This window comes from Papio anubis, chromosome 1, assembly GCF_008728515.1.
Source record: "Papio anubis isolate 15944 chromosome 1, Panubis1.0, whole genome shotgun sequence".
NCBI lineage: Eukaryota > Metazoa > Chordata > Mammalia > Primates > Cercopithecidae > Papio > Papio anubis.
The window spans coordinates 122004921-122024078 of NC_044976.1; the positions used below are offsets into that span (position 1 = coordinate 122004921).

General features: G+C 43.8%; 1 protein-coding gene across 1 annotated transcript in view; it reads left to right on the forward strand.

The window, feature by feature from the left end:
* The first annotated feature begins 18968 nt into the window (after positions 1–18968).
* The window catches only part of CGN (cingulin), a 48184-nt gene continuing 47994 nt past the window's right edge, over positions 18969–19158 (forward strand). The window contains exon 1 of the mRNA XM_009181056.4: positions 18969–19057. The gene's annotated coding sequence lies outside the window, so the exon portion shown is untranslated. The remainder of the gene's footprint in view (positions 19058–19158) is intronic.

A 19158-nucleotide genomic window follows, 5' to 3' on the forward strand; every position in this document is an offset into this window, starting at 1 on the left:
ATAACATTTTAACAGGGCCCAAGATCAGGCTCCCAGGCTCTGGCTTCTGGTCTCACTTGACTCCAGAATAAGATTTTGGTGTGCTAGTAATTTTGCCAAATGGAGGCCTACTCCCCAAGACATCACCCTGATGAGTGATGAACATTTCTGTAGGTGATGACTTGGAGTCGTTTTATTTCATTCTAATACATGTCCCTGCTTCAAGTGGGTAAAATTATACTTAGTTCAGCCCAGGTTTAATTCATATTATTTAAAAATGTCAGTGGAAAGTAATTTACAAGCTTCTCTTTATTAAGATTTTGGAAATTTTGCTTTATTGAACTTGCATTTTAAGTATTTTTTTGCTGTGTTCTTAGCGTAGATAGAAAACAACCTCTCGCTGTCTCCTAGTTGGCCCTGTCAACAAACATTTGGGAAGTGCTTAGCTCAGAATGCTGTTGAGTACAACAAATTAAACAATCTGATGTACTTGTTAATTTCATTACAAACGGCAGTTAGGATTTCATATACATATAGTCTGTACCGTGCTATATACCAGAAATCTTTGTAAATATAAACTCCTTAAATATAGGGACCCAGTTTTATTCTTCAGTGAAAGGGAGTTAATCTCCTTTTGGTGTTGTGCATTTAAAAGGATTTAGGATGTAAGAGGCTCATTAAATGATAGCTGTTAGTATTATTTATCTTGATATCTTCCAAAGGGCTTTGCACATGGTGAACACTAAGAAATATTAGTTGAATGAATGAAGGTGCCACGTCCCATACTGTAGTATACACAGAGAAAAGACCAGGATGGGGACTCCAGCGCAGTGATTTCATTTCATCAGTGAAGCTTTGTGTGGAAGTGTCCCTCCTGCAGCCCTTTTACCAGATGCAGGCTCCCTTGACCTTGGATTGTGGATCACTTAAAATTTTCAGGGGAAAAAGTGTGCCTAATTAGCTAGTAGGACCTAACCTCTTGTCAAGATGGAACTTGAAAAGTTTGTCTAAGTATGGAAAAGCTAAGCTCATTTGACACAGATCACGGGAAGAAAGATTTCTACATGTTATTCAAGTTATTCACGTCAAAAGCGATTAGGGGGCCCCAGCTTCCATTACATCATTCATTAGGAAAATGTGTGCTGGAAGCTCTGCAAATCACATGATTTGATGGAGGCATTGAGACTGGGTTTCTTGTGTGTCTGCCCTGGGCCATATTCAGTTTTTAGTATGCTTGGAAAAGGCTGAAGCAGAACATGGAGATCTAGTTTATTTTAATGCCGTCAGATGGCTAAATGGTGGAAACTTGTTGAAGAGATTTACTGAGCTGTTTCCTTAGACTGAAGACTTCAGAGAATTAATTAACAGGGTTCTGAGAGATACAACATGCCAGACCCCTACTGACTCATAAGAGTGTACTTGCTTACTGATATGATGTGATAGCTGAGCACAGTATATGTAAAGCTGCAGGGAAGTAATACAAGAGCAGTGCTGATGCATTCTAAGACATGCAGGTCTTGAGATGAGAACTGGCCGTGACAACTGAGTCAGCCAGGCACTGGACTCATTTCCTTTTGCTTACCCACCCTGAGCTCAATAGAAGCACAGACGTTGACAAGGTGCTGAACTATTTGGTGAAAATGAAGTCACAATTTTGGAAGAGCTCCACTGATTTTGATGTGTAGGTATTGTTTCACGCTTTAGCTGTTGCTTTTAAAATGCACACCTTAAGATGGTTCTCGCCGGGCGCAGTGGCTCACACCTGTAATCCCAGCACTTTGGGAGGCCGAGGTGGGCGGATCACGAGGTCAGGAGATCAAGACCATCCTGGCTAACACGGTGAAACCCCTTCTCTACTAAAATGCAAAAAATTAGCCGGGCGCATGGCATGGCTTCAGTCCCAGCAGCTACCGGGGAGCTGGAGACAGGAGAATGGCGCGGAACCCGGGAGGCGGAGCTTGCAGTAAGTCAGAGATGGCGCCACTGCACTCCAGCCCCTTGGGAGCAAAGGCCGGGCGCTGCGGCTCAAGCCTGTAATCCCAGCACTTTGGGAGGCCGAAGCGGTGGATCACAGGTCAGGAGGATCGAGACCATCCTGCTAACATGGTGAAACCCCTGCTCTACTAAAATACAAAAACTAGCCGGCGTGGTGGCTGGCTCTGTAGTCCCAGCTACTCGGAGGCTGAGGCGGGAGAATGGCGTGAACCCGGGAGGTGGAGCTTGCAGTGAGCCGAGATCGCCACTGCACTCCAGCCTGGGCGACAGAGCGAGACTCCGTCTCAAAAAAAAAAAAAAAAAAAAAAAATGGTTCTCAGTTATCATGCTATATCTATGCCATTTCATTCCTAGAGCAAGTAACTTAGCCTAAAGTGAACCACATCTATAAGAAGGCAAATATCCCTGCAGAGACATTTGTAGATAAATTGTGGAAGTATTCTAAAATTTTTGGCCAGATTTTGGCGAATGTTTGAGTCTAGTTGGTACAGAAAGTACATTCTGTTTTATGAAAATAGCAACATTGACGTGAAAAGATATCATTAATGTATATCTGTAGTCAGAAATTGAATGTGCCCTGGCTGATTACAATTTATTTATTCACTTAATGCATATTTATTGAGTACAAGGCCTTAGAGATTCCTCAGTTCTTATAATCTGTAACAGTGCCATTCCATAGGAATGTAATGAGAGCCACACATATAATTTAAAATTTTCTAGTAGCCACATTAAGAAATTTAAAAACTGATAAAATTAATGTTATTAATATATTTTATTTCACCAAATATATCTAAAATATTATCCTAATACATAATCAATATAGTTTTATTGTTGTTTTTTGTTTTTGTTTTTGTTTTTTTTTGAGACAGAGTTTCACTCTGTCACCCAGGCTGGAGTGCAGTGACACAATTATGGTTCACTGCAGCCTCAACCTTCTGGGCTCAGCTGCTCCTCCCACCTCAGCCTCCTGAGTAACTGAGACCACAGGCATGTGCTACCAGCTAATTTTTTGTATTTTTTTTGTAGAGACAGGATTTCCCATGTTGCCCAGACTGGTCTCCAACTCCTGGGCTCACGCAATCCACCTGCCTTGGCCTCCTGAAGTGCAGGGATTACAGGCGTGAGCCACTAGAAATTATTAACAAATTATTTTACATTCTTTGTTTTGAATTAAGTTTCTTGAATTTACTTACAGCAAATCTCACATTGCACTAGCCACATTTCAGGTACTCAAAAGCTACATGTGATTAATGGTTACTATACTGCGCAGTCCATGTCTAGAGAGAAATACAGATGTGTAATTTGTAAACAGGTAAACAGAAAATTTCTTTTCTTTTCTTTTTTTTTTTTTTTTTTAAGACAAGTTCTCACTCTCCCAGGCTGGAGTGCAGGCTCAGTGCAGCCTCCACCTCCTGGGCTCAAGCGATCCTCCCACCTAACCTCCCCAACGCCCCACCCCAGTAGCTGGGACTACAGGCGGGCACCACCATGTCCAACTAATTCTTATAGAGATGGGTTTTCACCATGTGGCCCAGACTAGATAATTTTAATTAAATGTAATAAAGGCTATGATGAGAAAAGTACACTCATCCCACAATGAGAGCATATAAAAGGGGCTTAGTTCCTCCAGTTTTTCCTCCTAAAATCTCACAATTCTCTCTGCTTCTCTGCATCCTACCTGCCATGACTCTAATCTAATCCAGATTATCTGTCTCCTAGACTTGCACAACAGCTTCCGAAATTGTCTGCCTGCATCTATCTCTGCCCCTATTTGCAGATAAAGTGAGCTTTTAAAAACCCCCTTCAGATCATGTCATCCCTCTGTTTAAAACCTTAAATATGTGATGAACACATTGGACAAGTGTGAGATGATGTACATAAAGCACCCAGCCCAAAGGTTCTGCTCACTGAGTTTAGTTCTTCTCGCTTCTCCCTTTCACTCTCTTTTTTCTGCCTTACTTTCCTCTCCAGCTCCTTCTTCTTATCACCTATCAGTCTCTTATCATCTGAATTTCTTTTTTCTTTCTTCCCTTGTACTTGCTTTCCATTTTCTTTTCTTCCATCTTCTCTTCTCCCTGCTTTAGTTTATTTTAATATAGAATTTAAATAGATTTAGAAATTCATTATTTATTTACTTCTGAGTTCCAAATTCTTCATTTAAAAATCAAAAGAGCACCGGTCACGGTGGCTCACGCCTGTAATGCCAGCATTTTGGCAGGCCGAGGCAGGCAGATCACCTGAGGTCAGGAGTTCAAGACCAGCCTGGCCAACATGTTGAAAACCCATCTCTACTTAAAATACAAAAATTAGCTGGGCGTGGTGGCAGGCGCCTGTAGTCCCAGCTACTCAGTAGGCTGAGGCAGGAGAATCGCTTGAACCCAGGAGGCAGCAGTTGCAGTAAGCCGAGATCACGCCATTGCACTCCAGCCTGGGGGACAAGAGCGAGACTCTGTCTCAAAATAAATAAATACATAAATAAAAATAAAAATAATAAAAAGAACTTGGCCAGGCATGGTGGCTCACACCTATAATTCCAGCACTTTGCGAGGCCAAGGTGGGTGGATCACTTGAGGTCAGGAGTTCAAGACCAGACTGGCCAACATGGTGAAAAGCCATCTCCACTAAAAATACAAAAATTAGCCAGGTGTGGTGGTGCACGCCTGTAGTCCCAGCTACTGAGGAGGCTGAGGCAGGAGAATTGCTTGAACCTGGGAGGTGGAGGTTGCAGTGAGCCAAGATCATGCTAGCCTGAGTGACAGAGTGCGACTCCAGCCCGCACTGCAGCCTGAGTGACAGAGTGAGACTCTGTCTCAAAAAAAAAAAAAAAAAAAGCTTGACCTTTTATCAGGATTAAATTAAGATGCTTTTTACTTCAGCATGGTCTTCAGTTAACTTTTTTTGTAGGTTGCAGAGCTTCTTTAGAAAAATGCATATAGTGTCCTAGAAGGAGGAAAACAATCCCCTTCACATTTTATAGGGAGAAAATGGTGTAGTCACTTAGGAAGGGTCATGTGGTGATTTGAAACAAGTCAGAAGAACCCAGGCTCTCACCACAGCCCTTCCTCTCTTAGGCAAATTTCTGCCTGCTGGCAGTAGAGCAGTGAGGCAAGTTAATTATTCAGTGTCTGTGGAGGTCAATAAATAAATGAAATACCTAATTAAATAAACTTTTGGAGTGCTGAAAGCAGGCAGTTTCCTTAACTTAACACAGTTCCTTTGGAGGACCAGTTCTCTTCCTTGAAAGAACAGTCAATCTAGCCATATGGGCTGTTTTCTTTTAGTTCTGAGAAGGTGGATTTATGACCCCCTGTGTACTCATTTTTCTGTTTCTGTCTCTGACATAGACAACTCTGCCAGGTGCCAGCACTCCTTCTACCTCCTCTGAAAGCAAGGAGACATCCTGAAATTACAGAAGGAAGAAAGGAAGTTACAATTCAAGAAGGACTTCTTGCTGCCAAGGCATGGTAGACACCAATACAAAACAAATGAGGGAGGGTTTTAGCCTAGAAAACACGTCTCTGTGGAGAAAAGACCCCCCATCCCAGGTCTGGCCCAAGGGAGGGCCTCCCTCCAGTAAGGCTTGGGCATTCAGATTCAGAATCAACAACATTTGTTGAGCAGATACTGCATACAAGACAGCTCCATATACATCTTCTTCTATACTATTTTAATCTAAGAGAAGCCTTCCGACGTTTTCCCAAATGGAATCTTATCTTGAAATGAGACTCTGCAGACTTAAACCAACTACAGAAACACTTTAGTATTAAGGTATCACCCACGCTGAAACATTTTTCCTAGCTTTGACCATTGCTCTGTGAATATCCAGAGCCTGTTTACCACATTCCATTCCAACAACTTGTTCTTAATCTCTCACTTCAGAGATTTACTGAGCTCTTTCTGAATAGAATTACTCTTGTGAAAGAAACAGTAGCAGCATGTTAGTTAGGATAGACTAATTGCCATAACAAATAGACTCAAATAAGAATAGTGGCTTGCCCGGGTGTGGTGGCTCACACCTGTAATCCCAGTACTTTGGGAAGCCAAGGTGGGAGGATCACTTGAGGTCAGGAGTTTGAGACCCGCCTGGCCAGCATGGCGAAACCCCTGTCTCTACTAAAAATCCAAAAAAATTAGCTGGGTGTGGTGGTGGCCGGCATCTGTAATCCCAGCTACTCAGGAGGCTGAGGCAGGAGAATCACTTGAACCCAGGAGGTTGAGGTTACAGTGAGCTGAGATCGTGCCACTACATTCCAGTCTAGGTGACAGAGCGAGACTCTGTTTCAAAAAAACAGAAAAAAGAGAAAAAAGAAAAAAGAATAATGACTCAGATATAATAGACATTTATTTCTTGCCCTTTGGGTGGCAGGGCACTTCTCCTCCATGCAGCTTTTTCAGGAATTCAGGATATGAAGGCCTGTCATGCAAAAGGCATGGAAGAGCATATGTGGGAAATTTTTATGGGCCTAGAAGTAGGGTACATCCCTCGAAGTGGGCTCCACAGATTGGTGTTGGTTTGCAAATAGTTTGTTACCGGTACTTGACAATGTAAGAATAGAAATGGAAAGTAAACCTTTAGAAAGCTTTATAGCAATCTGGGGCCAGGCGCAGTGGCTCACGCCTGTAATCCCAGCACTTTGGGAGGCTGAGGTGCGTGGATCACTGGAGGTCAGGAGTTAAAGACCAGCCTGGCCAACATGATGAAACCCCATCTCTACCAAAAATACAAAAATTAGCTGGATGTGGTGGTGTACGCCTGTAGTACCAGGTACTCAGGAGGCTGAGGCAGGAGAATCGCTTTGAACCCAGGAGACGCAGGTTGCAGTGAGCCAAGATCACACCACTGCGCTCCAGCCTGGGCAACAAGATCGAAACTTCGTCTCAAAAAAAAGTTTTATAGCAATTTTGATGGAGTAATTGTTGAATCTAAAATTTAAAAATTGGAGCTGGGTGCGGTGGCTCATGCCTGTAATCCCAGCACTTTAGGAAGCCGAGGCAGGCAGATCACTTGAGGCCAAGAGTTCGAGACCAGCTTGGCCAACATGGTGAAACCTCATCTCTACTAAAATTACAAAAATTAGCTGGGCATGGTGGCAGCCACCTGTAATCCCAGCTACTCAGGAGGCTGAGACAGTGAACCCGGGAGGTGGAGGTTGCAGTGAGCTGAGATCACGCCACTGCACTCCAGCCTGGGTGACACAGTGAGATTCCATATATATATTTTTAAAAGGCTTAACTTTTTTTTTTCCCACAATTAACATTTTGTATTTTTAAAAAGTATAAAAAAAAACTGAACTCACTGCCTTTAGACTGTAGGAATATAAGAAAAAAATTGAACTCACCATTGGTAAAGGGTCATAAAGTTTCTATGACAAAGAAATAGATGCTCTAATATTAAAGAGACAACAAGAATTTAAAAGACCTTTAGTTCTCAGGAACCATCACTAAAAAACTCTGATTCAGAACCCCCAGAAGTGAGGCAAAGATGATAGATGAAATGTTTCAACCTGTGTTAACAAATAGTGCAATCAGAGGAAAAGACAGGAGCAGCATAGAGAACAGCATTGCCAATTTTAAGACATGAGGGAAACCACCCTACCCAAAATTCATCACCTTTTTCTTGGAAGCGGCCTGGAAATTAAGTACAACTTGAAAAACAGGGACTAAGAGAACATTATATTAAATAACTCTTCCCGCTGGGCATGGTGGCTCATGCCTGTAATCCCAGCACTTTGGGAAGCTAAGGTGGGCAGATCACGAGGTCAGGAGTTTGAGACCAGCCTGACCAAGAGACCAGCCTGGCCAATATGGTGAAACCCCATCTCTACTAAAAATACAAAAATCAGCCAGGTGTGGTGGTGGGTGCCTGTAATCTCAGCTACTCAGGAGGCTGAGGCAGGAGAATTGCTTGAACCTGGGAGGCGGAGGTTGCAGTGAGCTGAGATTGCGTCATTGTGCTCCAGCCTGGGTGACAGAGCAAGACTCTGACTCAAATAAACAAACAAATAAATAAATAACTCTTCCCTTAAATATGGTCTGGCCACAGGACCAAATCTGTAAACATAGGGTAATTTTTTTCTATGGCAATGTAAAAAGTCAATTAAATTTCCTTTCTTTTTCTCTGTTTATGATTCTTCATCATTCAGCTTAAAAAGTCAGGTAATCTTGGCCGGGTGTGGTGGGTGACGCTTGTAATCCCAGCACTTTGGGAGGCTGAGGCGGGCAGATCACCTAAGGTCAGGAGTTTGAGATCAACCTGGCCAACATGGTGAAAACCCCGTCTCTATTAAAAATGCAAAAATTAGCTGGGCATGGTGGCAGGCACCTGTAATCCCAGCTACTCGGGAGACTAAAGCAGGAGAATCTTTTGAATCCAGGAGGCAGAGGGTGCAGTGAGCCAAGATCACACCACTGCAGGCTGGGCAACAGAACGAGACTCTTTCTCCAAAAAAAAAAATAGTTAGATAATAAAAAGACACTTTTTACTGTTCTAAATTATAGGATTTGCAACATTGTTTCTATCTAATTCAGCATCATTTTACAATTTTATTTAAAAGCAGTTTGATTGGATGGGCATGGTGGCTCACACCTGTAATCTCAACACTTTGGGAGGCTGAGGCAAGAGGCAAGAGGATTGCTTGAGCACAGGAATTCAAGGCCAGCCTGAGAAACATGGTGAGACCCTGACTTAAAAAAAAAAAAAGGTAGGTGGGGGGACGGGGCACACACACACACACAAAAGCAGTTGATTCAGGCCTGCTTTAGGCTGAAAAAATTTCTTACTTTCCTATGGACAGTACCTCAGCTTGGTCCAAAATATTTCCCCCATTACTGTTTCTGAAAAAGGATGTCAGAGATGCTATTTCAAATCACTGAAGACTAAGTTGGGCCTGCTAATGTTGGAGAGAATAAATTTGAAGGCAAAGAAGGTTTAATCCCAACTCTGCTAAGTATCCTGTTACTACTGGATAGGAGACAACTATCAGGAGTTTAGGTCTTCTTGGTCACCAAAGCCATCCGGCCATGGGACAGGGCCCTGCTACCTTGATTTATCTTCTACCAAAATCTCACCTTCAGAAATTCTTCACTAAAAATTATTGGCTGGGTGCAGTGGCTCACGCTTGTAATCCTAGCATGTTGGGAGACCAAGGAGGACAGATCACCTGAGCTCAGGAATTCAAGACCAGCCTGGACAACATGGCAAAACCCCATCTCTACAAAAAATATAAACATTTTGGCCAGGTGTGGTGGCTCTGACCAGGTGCGGTGGCTCATGCCTGTAATCCCAGCACTTTGGGAGGCTGAGGCAGGTGGATTGCTTGAGTTCAGGAAGTTAGAGACCAGCCTGACCAACATGGTGAAACCCAGTCTACTAAAAATACAAAAATTAGCCAGGCATGGTGGCAAGCACCTGTAATCTCAGCTACTTGGGAGGGTGAGGCAGGAGAATGGCTTGAACCTGGGAGGCAGAGGTTACAATGAGCTGAGATCACACCATTGCAATCCAACCTGAGTGACAGAGCGAGACAGTCTAAAAAAAAAAAAAAAATTAGCCAGGCATGGTGGCACATGCCTACAGTCCCAGCTACTCTGGAGGCTTGAGCCTGGGAGGCAGAGGTTGCAGTAGGTTGAGATCATGCCACTGCACTCCAGCCTGGGTGACAAAGCGAGACCCTGTCTGAAACAAACAAAAAAAAAATAGAGGTCGGAAAAGCAATTTGGGCTTTATTTTCTAATGTCTTTATTTGATTTTGCTTTATTTTGTAGTTCCATTAGCTCATTTTTAGCGTATTTTACAAAAATTTTGGCCCATAATGCATTACAAGGAAAAAAATCTTGTTCTTCACCACATACAGTTTGAGAAGCACTAGTATATGTTACATTCCTTCATATTCGTTCCACTAGAACTCAATCTCATGGTCACATCTAACTATAGCAGAAACTGGAAATGTGATCTAGCTATATGAAATGGGAAAAGAGGAGAACACAGACGTTGGTGAACACTAGAAGTCTCTGGCATGCTTAGCTTGCACACTCACAAGCACAGGATAATGTGTGAAATGGAAAAGAGGACTAAGTGCCCAAGGGGAGGTTGAGCTGCAGGACGTATATCCATGCTACTTTCATCAAGTCTGGAGAAGATTGCCAGCTGTTGGCGTTAGTTACAGTCCAAAAGGCTTTGGCTGCAAAAGCCAGGAGGACAAATGTTGCCTGTATTTACTGTGCTCATTTCTCTCAGATTCTGGCTTTTCCTTGTATCCTCCCCACCATGCCTTAGTTTACCATTTCCTACTTAAGCATCAAAGTAGCCTCATAACAGGGGTCCCTACTGCTAACCTCACATCCTCCACCTCCATCTAGCCTGTGACTCTCACCATGTTACTCTTCAATAGTTCCTTATCACTTACAGGATTGAGTTTAAACTGTTGTCATAGAAAGCCTGTAAGACGATTCACGATCTAGTCCCTTCCCATCTCCTAGGCCTCGCCTCCTCACTGTGCCATGGGCATCCCGTGCCCCAGTCTTGCAGACCTTCTCACCACCCCCTTAGCACTCCATGCACTGCCAGGCTTCCTTGCCTTGGACTTGTGAGTCCTCACTGGGCTTATTCCCACTAGTCTTTTAGCTCTCCATTTAATGTTTCTTCATTTGTGAAAGCTTTCTTGATTTCCCTTTGTTTGGTGAAGCACCCCTTCTTCCATGAGCATCATAATTGTTGGGTAAAGAATAGCTATTTCTAGTCTGGACACAGTGGGTCATGCCTGTAATCCCAACACTTTGGGAGACTGAAGCGGGAGGATCACTTGAGCCCAGGAGTCTGGGCCCGTCTCAGCCTCCCAAAGTGCTGAGATTACAGGCGTGAGCCACCGCGTCCGGTCTTTCTCAAACCTTTTATTGTTAGACAGGGGATAGACAAGAAAGAGAGTCTCTACTCTCCTGATAGTCCAAAAGTTGAAAACAATTCAGTTATTACCTGACAACTATTCACCGAGTATCAATTATTGGCCAGAAACCACATAACACACTTGAAACACACCAATAAAAAAACATGTCCTCAGGTTGGGCACAGTGGCTCACGCCTGTAATCCTAGCACTTTGGGAGGCCAAGGCAGGCAGATTGTCTGAGCTCAGGAGTTCAAGGCCAGCCTGGGCAACATGGCAAAATTCCTTCTCTACTAATTAGCTGAGTGTGGTGGTGTGCACCTGTAATCCCAGCTATTTGGGAGGCTGAGGCATGAGAATTGCTTGAACCCAGAAGGTGGAGATTGCAGTGAGCTGAGATCACACCCTTGCACTCCAGCCTGGGCAGCAGGGTGAGACTCTGTCTCAAAAAAAAAAAGAAAGAAAGAAAGTGTTCTCAGGCCTCATTTACTCATAGTCTAACAGTGAGAAATATAAGCTGGAATACAATGGTGCAAACAGCTTCGACCTCCTGGCTCAAGGGATCCTTCTGCTTTGGCCTCCCCTGTGGCTGGGACAACAGATGTCCACCACCATGCCCAGTTTTTTTTTTTTTTTTTTTGGTAGAGATGGGGTTTCACTATGTTGGTCAGGCTGGTCTTGAACTCCTGACCTCAAGTGATTCACCTGCCTTGGCCTCCCAAAGTGCTGGGATTACAAGCATGAGCCCCCATGCCTCGCCGAATTTTCTGTTTTATGAAGCCAAACTGAATCCTAATTAATACAAGGGGAATAGTAACAGAGTACCTCCATATGTTAGGTGTTTTATACATATTACTTCTTTTTATCTTCATGACAGTGCTACAAAAGTTGGCTAGATTACACCTTGCTAGCTATGTGTCATTAGGTAAGTTATTTCACCTTTCTGTGCCTCAATTTCCCCATCTGTAAAATGAAGACAATATAGCATCTCCTCTACAGCTGTGAAGGTTGGACAAGTTCATGTAGGTAAAGTATTTAGAATTGTGTTTGCCATATGGTAAGTGTTCAGTGTTAGCCATGAGCTCAGAAAGCTTTAGTAATTTGTTTTAGTGGTGACATAGTAAGTGGTAGTGTCAAGGTTCGAACCCAGAGCCATCTGACTTTTAAAACTGTGCATTTCCCCATTGTACCTGGGAAGGACTCAATGTGGATCAAATGCAGGGTGGAGGGACTAGAGCTGGAATGGGTAAATGAAATACTGCCTTTTGCTCTTGTGTAACTCGGCGAATCTTCCCAATGGAGGCGCTAAGGTCCATCTCGCCCTCTCGTGGCCATAGGACTCACTGTGAGCTCCTGAAAATCAGTGAGGGAAGCCAGAGGGGAGGACTAAAGTCAGCAAAGGGATTGGTGTGGCCCATCTATGGAAGAAAGATGGGGGATTCAAATAGAAAGGAGACAGCTAGCAAGTTCAAGGGAACCATGCTTGATTTAATGTCCAGCATCCTAACCACAAGTCCATTCCCAGAGCTAGAAGTATCAGCCTCCCATGAAAATGAAACCTAGAAAACTCCAGGCAGTTGATAAGACTTTTAAATACATGATATGAAGCTCTCAAGAGAAGAAATGGGAGTCCCCTCCCAAGGACCTCATCATATAATTAATCCATTTGAGCAATCAAAAGGCAGAATTGTATATTCTTATTACATGCATGATTATGAGCATGATTGTAGAGTCAGACTGTCAGGGTGTGAATCCTGCTACTTACGGTATGACCTTGGGCAAGTTACTTAACGTCTCTGCACTTTGATTTCCTCACTTAAAATGGAAATGATAATACTTCATAAGGTCATTATGAAAATCAAATGAGTTAATATTTGTAAAGTAATTAAAATAGTAAGTGCTTAAGTGCTTTTAAATAAATAAATATATGCAAAACAATTATAAATTTACAGTTATAATTTATAAATAACGTATAAGTGAAACACTTATCGTGGGGTTTAGCACCATAGAATTTATAATTGGAAAAACTTATAGAAAAAAAGAAATCAAGAAGGGTTTCACTGAAGTGGTGAAACTGAACAATTGGTAGGATTTGAGTAGCCACAGAGGTGTGACCCAGATCTGGGGATCAACAGGCAAAAGTATGGAGGCAGCAACTGGCATGGCTGGGGACAGATAAGGTGGAGAGTGAAAAGGAATGCTAGACAGCAGGACTGGAATTGGAGAGTAGGGAAACATAGGTGGAGACCTGATTATCTAAGACTTTGAAAGCTAGATTTGCTGTAATAGGCAAGGGAGAATTGCTGAGATTTTTCAGAGGGAAATGACATGATGAAAGGGAAGTTTTGGCTGGTCACAGTGGCTCACACTTGTAATCCCAGTACTTTGGAAGGCCGAAGCAAATGGATTGCTTGAGTCCAGGAGTTCAAGACCAGCTTGGGCTACATGCATGGCAAAATCCTATCTCTACAAAAAATACAAAAATTAGCTAGGTGTTGTGGCACGTGCCTGTAGTCCCAGCAAAATTTCTTTTGCTGCTCTGTGCATGTCGGTGGATGACCATGAAGGCACATTGAATATTATTTTCTTTTTTTTTTCCTTCCTTCCTTCTTTCCTTCCTTCCTTCCTTCCTTCCTTCCTTCCTTCCTTCCTTCCTTCCTTCCTTCCTTCCTTCCTTCTTTCCTCTCTCTCTCTTTCCCTCCTTCCCTCCCTTCCTCCCTCCCTCCCTCCCTCCCTTCCTTCCTTCCTTCTTTCTTTCTTTCTTTTTTTTTTTGGCAGGGTCTCGCTTTGTCACCCAAGATGGAGTATAGTGGCGTGATCTTTGCTCACTGCAGCCTCAGCCTTCTAGGCTCAAGTGATCCTCCTACATCAGCCTCCTGAGTAGTCGGGACTACAAGTGCATGCCACCACACTTGGCTAACTTTTATTTTTTTTTGTAGAGGCAGCGTTTTGCCACATTGCCCAGGCTGGTCTCGAACTCCTGAGCTCAAGCAATCCACCTGCTTTGGCCTCCCAAAGTCCTAGGATTACAGGCGTGAGCCACTGAGCCTGACCAAGATATCTGTTTTCTTGTTTTGTTTTGTATGTTTGTTTTTGAGATGGAGTCTCACTCTGTTGTCCAGGCTGGAGTGCAGTGGCATGATCTCAGCTCACTGCAACCTCCACCTCCCAGGTTCAAGTGATTCTCTTGCCTCAGACTCCTGAGTAGCTGGGATTATAGGTGCCCGCCACCACACCAAACTAATTTTTGTATTTTTAGTAGAGACGGGGTTTCATCAAGTTGGCTACGATGGTCTCGATCTCTTGACCTCGTGATCTGCCCACTTCAGCATCCCAAAGTGCTGGGATTACAGGCGTGAGCCACCGCACCTGGCTGATATTTGTATTTCAAATAATAGTTACTGCATAGTTGCTCTCCAAAAAGTTTGTACTGATTTTTGCCCCTATAAAGAATATTTGAGAATGCCTATTTTCTCATAGGTTGTCAACTCCAGGAATTTCCAAACCTTAAAAAATTTGCCAATCTGATAGGCAAAAAATGATATCTTGTCGTTTTAATTTTTTGTTTTCAGTTTTGAGATAGGGTCTTTGTTTGTCTCTCAGGCTGGTGTGCAGTGGCACAATCATGTTTCACTGCAGCCTCGACCTCCCAGGCTCAAGTGAGCCTCCCACCTCAGCCTCCCAAGTAGCTGGGACTACAGGTACGCACCACCATACTCGGCTAATTTTAAAATTTTTTTGTAGAGTCTTGCTATGTTGCCCAGTCTGGTCTTAAACTCCTGGGCTCAAGTGATCCTCCTGCCTCAGCCTCCCAAAGTGCTGGGGTTACAGGCGTGAGCCACTGCCCCCGGCCTATAATTTACATCTATTTAATTTGCATCTATTTAGTATGTGTGAACATTTTCCCTTTATATTTGATCATTTTCTTGTTCTCTTTTTGCGAACTACCTCTTTCTATCCTTTGTTCATTTCCTTATTAGGTTGTCTTTAGTATTTCTTTTTTCATTTTTGTTTTTGGAGACAGGGTCTTGCTCTGTTGCTCAGGCTGGAGTATAATGATGTAATCATAGCTCACTGTAACCTCAAGTTCTGGGTTTAAGTGATCCTCCCAGTTCAGTCTTCCAAGTAGCTAGAACTACAGGTGGTCACTACCACGCTAACTTATTAAAAAACATTTTTTGTAGAGATGGGGTCTCACTATGTTGCCCAGGCTGGTGTTGAGCTCCTTGACCTCTTGGAGCATAGGGATTATAGGTGTGAGCCACTATGCCTGGCCCTAATATTTCTTTATATAAATTAATGAAATTAGCCCTATGCTTATAGGGCTTATGAATTATAAAGAATATCCCTGACTTATGAATCTCTTGATTTTATTTGCAGCATTTTTCCCTATACAGAAATAAAGCTTTTAGGCCAGGTGTGGTGGCTCATGCCTATAATCCCAGCACTTTGGGAGACTGAGGCAGGCAGATCACTTGAGGTCAGGAGTTCAAGACCAGCCTTGCCAACATGGAAAAACCCCATCTCTACTAAAAATACCAAAAATCAGCTGGGCATGGTGGCATGCGCCTGTAATCTCAGCTACTCAGGAGGCTGAGGCAGGATAATCACTTGAACCTAGGAGGCAGACGTTACAGTGAGCCGAGATCGTGCCACCGCACTCCAACCTGAGTGACAAAGCAAGACTCCGTCTCAAAAAAAAAAAAAAAAAAAAGAATGAAAAAAGCTTTTAGTTTTATAAACTGAAAACTCTAGATGAAGGATATTTTAAATTTCAATCAACAGCCCTTAATGACAACTTAGATATAGAGGACCTGGGAGAGGAAGTCATCAAAAGGAACCCCAAGGTTTCTAGGGAATAATAGTAGTGTCCTTACCAGGCTTCTCCAGCAGGGATCCTCCCAGTGATAGGTCTTTTCTGGTGAGTTTAGGGAGCCAAAGTTTCAGAATCAATAATTCATTAGTGTTTACTGTTTGTTTGTTTGTTTATTTATTTATTTATTTATTTATTTATTTTTAGACACAGGGTCTCACTATGTTGCCCAGAGTGGAGTGCAGTGGCTATTCACAGTCATGCTAATAGCTCACTACAGCCTGGAACACTGGTGTTCCAGGGATGGCCCTGCCTCAGCTTCCCAAGTAGCTAGGACTATAGGAGTGCCCCATCGTGCCTGCAGGCTTTAATGAATGCTTTAAGAATAGTTTCAGGGCCAGGTGGGTGGCTCATGCCTGTAATCCCAGCACTCTGGGAGGCCAAGGCAGGAGGATCACCTGAGGTCAGGAGTTCAAGACCAGCTTGGCCATGGTGAAACCCCGTCTCTAATAAAAATACAAAAAATTAGCCGGCCGTGGTGGTGCACGCCTGGAATCCCAGCTACTCAGGAGGCTGAGGCAGGAGAATCGCTTGAACCCGGGAGGCAGAGGTTGCAGTGAGCCGAGATCGCGCCATTGCACTCCAGCCTGGGCAACGAGAGCGAAACTCCGTCTCAAAAAAAAAAAAGTTTTAGGTGGCTCATGCCTGTAATCCCAGCACTTTGGGAGGCCGAGGCAGGTGGATCACCTGAGGTCAGGAGTCTTGAGACCAGCCCGGTCAACATGGTGAAACCCTGTCTCTACTAAAAATGCAAAAATTTGCCAGGTGTGGTGTCACAGGTCTGTAAATCCAGCTACTCGGGAGGCTGAGGAAGGAGAATTGCTTGAACCCAGGAGGTGGAGGTTGCAGTGAGCCAAGATCACGCCACTGAACTCCAGCCTGGGCGACAGAGACTCTGTCTCAAAAAAAAAAAAAAAAGAATAGTTTCAGATTTACAGAAAAGTTGCACAGATAGTCCAGAGGGTTCTCATATACCCAGCACCCAGTTTCTCCTATTACTTTGTTTTTGTTTTGAGACGGGGTTTTGCTCTTGTTTCCCAGGCTGGAGTGCAATGGTGCAATCTCAGCTAAATGCAACCTCCGCCTCCCAGGTTCAAGCAATTCTCCTGCCTCAGCTTCCCAAGTAGCTGGGATTATAGGCACCCACCACCATGCCAGGCTAATTTTTGTATTTTTAGTAGAGATGGGGTTTCACCATGTTGAGCAGGCTGGTCTTGAACTCCTGACCTCAGGTGATCCACCCGCCTCAGCCTCCCAAAGTGCTGGGATTACAGGTGTAAGCCACTGTGCCCGACCAGTTTCTCCTATTATTAACATCCTACATTAGTGTGGTACATTTGTCACAGTTAATGAACCAATAATGACACATTATTATTAACTGAGGACTATACTTTATCAGATTTCCTTAGTTTTAAATTTCACATCCTTTTTCTATTCCAGGATCCCATCCAGGATACACTACATTATATTTATTCATAGTGTCTTCTTAGGCTCTTCTTGGCTGTAACAGTTGTTTCTGCTTTTTATCATTGTCATCCCACGTCAATTCACTGACTAATGGGAGCAAAACTCTATCTGAGCTAACTATGCACAGGATACAGAATCAGCAAATATTAATAGTTAAGTGTAGATATGTGAAGTCTATGTGGCCACAGCTCCTGGCTCATATCTCTCAGTGCCCCTGTTACAGTCTTTTTTTCTTTTTCTTTCTTTTTTTTTTTTTTGAGATGGAGTTTCGCTCTTGTTGCCCAGGCTGGAGTGCAATGGCGCAATCTTGGCTCACTGCAACCTCTGCCTCCTGGGTTCAACTGATTCTCCTGCCTGAGCCTCCCAAGTAGCTGGGACTACAGACATGCATTACCATGCCAGGCGAATTTTGTATTTTTAGTAGAGACGGGGTTTCTCCATGTTGGTCAGGCTGGTCTTGAACTCCCGACCTCAGGTGATCCGCCTGCCTCGGCCTCCCAAAGTGCTGGGATTACAGGCGTGAGCCACCCTGCCCGGCCTACAGTCTTTTGTTATAATGTTAGGGCACTTTAGGATTCAGAGGCAGGCCTCAGGAAACAAATTTTCTCCCTATCTGACTTTCTCCTGCTCTTATTTATTTATGTTTTCAGACAAGGTCATACTCTGTTGCCCAGGTTGAAGTGCAGTGGTGTAACACGGCTCCCTGCAGCCTTGATCTCCTGTACTCAATTAATCCTCTCGCCTCAGGCTCCTGAGTAGCTGGGACTACAGGTGTGTACCACCATGTCCGGCTAATTTTTTATTTTTTGTAGAGACAGTCTCCCTATCTTTCCCAGGCTGGTCTTAAACTCATGAGCTCAAGCGATCCACCTGCTTCGGCCTTCCAAAATGTGGGAATTATGGGCATGAGCCACCACACCGGGCCTTCCTGTTCTCATTGCACCTGCCAGATGCAGGACTCTAATCTGATTGTGAGTCATAAGACCCTGATTCCAGAGAGGGTCCTACCCCACAGCCTGGAGGAAGGAAGCCTGCATAGAGAGACCAAGAAAAATCTAAACAGACACGCCTTGCTGTAGTTCCCCAATCAGTCTGTTAGTATTTATATATATATATATATTTTGTTCAATCATGATATGACATGGTTGTTCATGCTTCAATCACGTCTTTGCAATGAAGTCTTCATAAAAGGCCCAAGAAGACAGGGTTGGGGAGCTTCCAGATAGCTGAATGTGTGGAGGCTTCTGGCGGGTGGCTTGCCCTGAGAGGACATGGAAGCTCTGCACCCCTCCCCCCATACCTTGCCATATGCATCTCTCCATTCATATTATTTGTCATATTCTTTCTAATAAACTGGTAAATGAAGTGTCTCCCTGAGTTCTGTGAGCTGCTCTAGCAAATGAATCGAATCCAAAGAGGGGGCTGTAGGAGCCCCAACTTGAAGCTGCTGGGTCAGAAATTCTGGAGTCTTGGGTTTTGACTGGTGTCTGAATGGGGTGGGCAGGGGCAGTTTTGGGGCTTGAGCCCTCAACCTGTGGCCTCTGGGTAGATGGTGTCAGAATCGAATTAGAGGACACCCAGCTGCTGTCTGCTGCAGAACTGATTGCTTGTTTGCTGGTAGGGAGAAATCCTCCATATTTGGTCACAGGAGTCTTCTGTCTGCGTTGATTGTTACTGTTGAGTGAGATAACAGGAACAAACACTCTGAATTTGTGTGTTTTCCCACACACAAGATCCCTATCTCCATTCTCCCTCCTGCTTCAGTCTTCCTTCTCTGAGGTTCTCAGACACCCTCCCCTGTCCCATATCCCCTCCAGTGTCCTGCACTTTCCTTCTTTGCCCTCTGACCTGAATCTAACAATGGTAAGTCTTCTTTGAAGTCTGATGCTACTTTCTAGCCTTCCTTGCCAAAGGTTGCGATTACCCCCACCTATGGCCATAAACTTGCTTTGTATTTATTAATT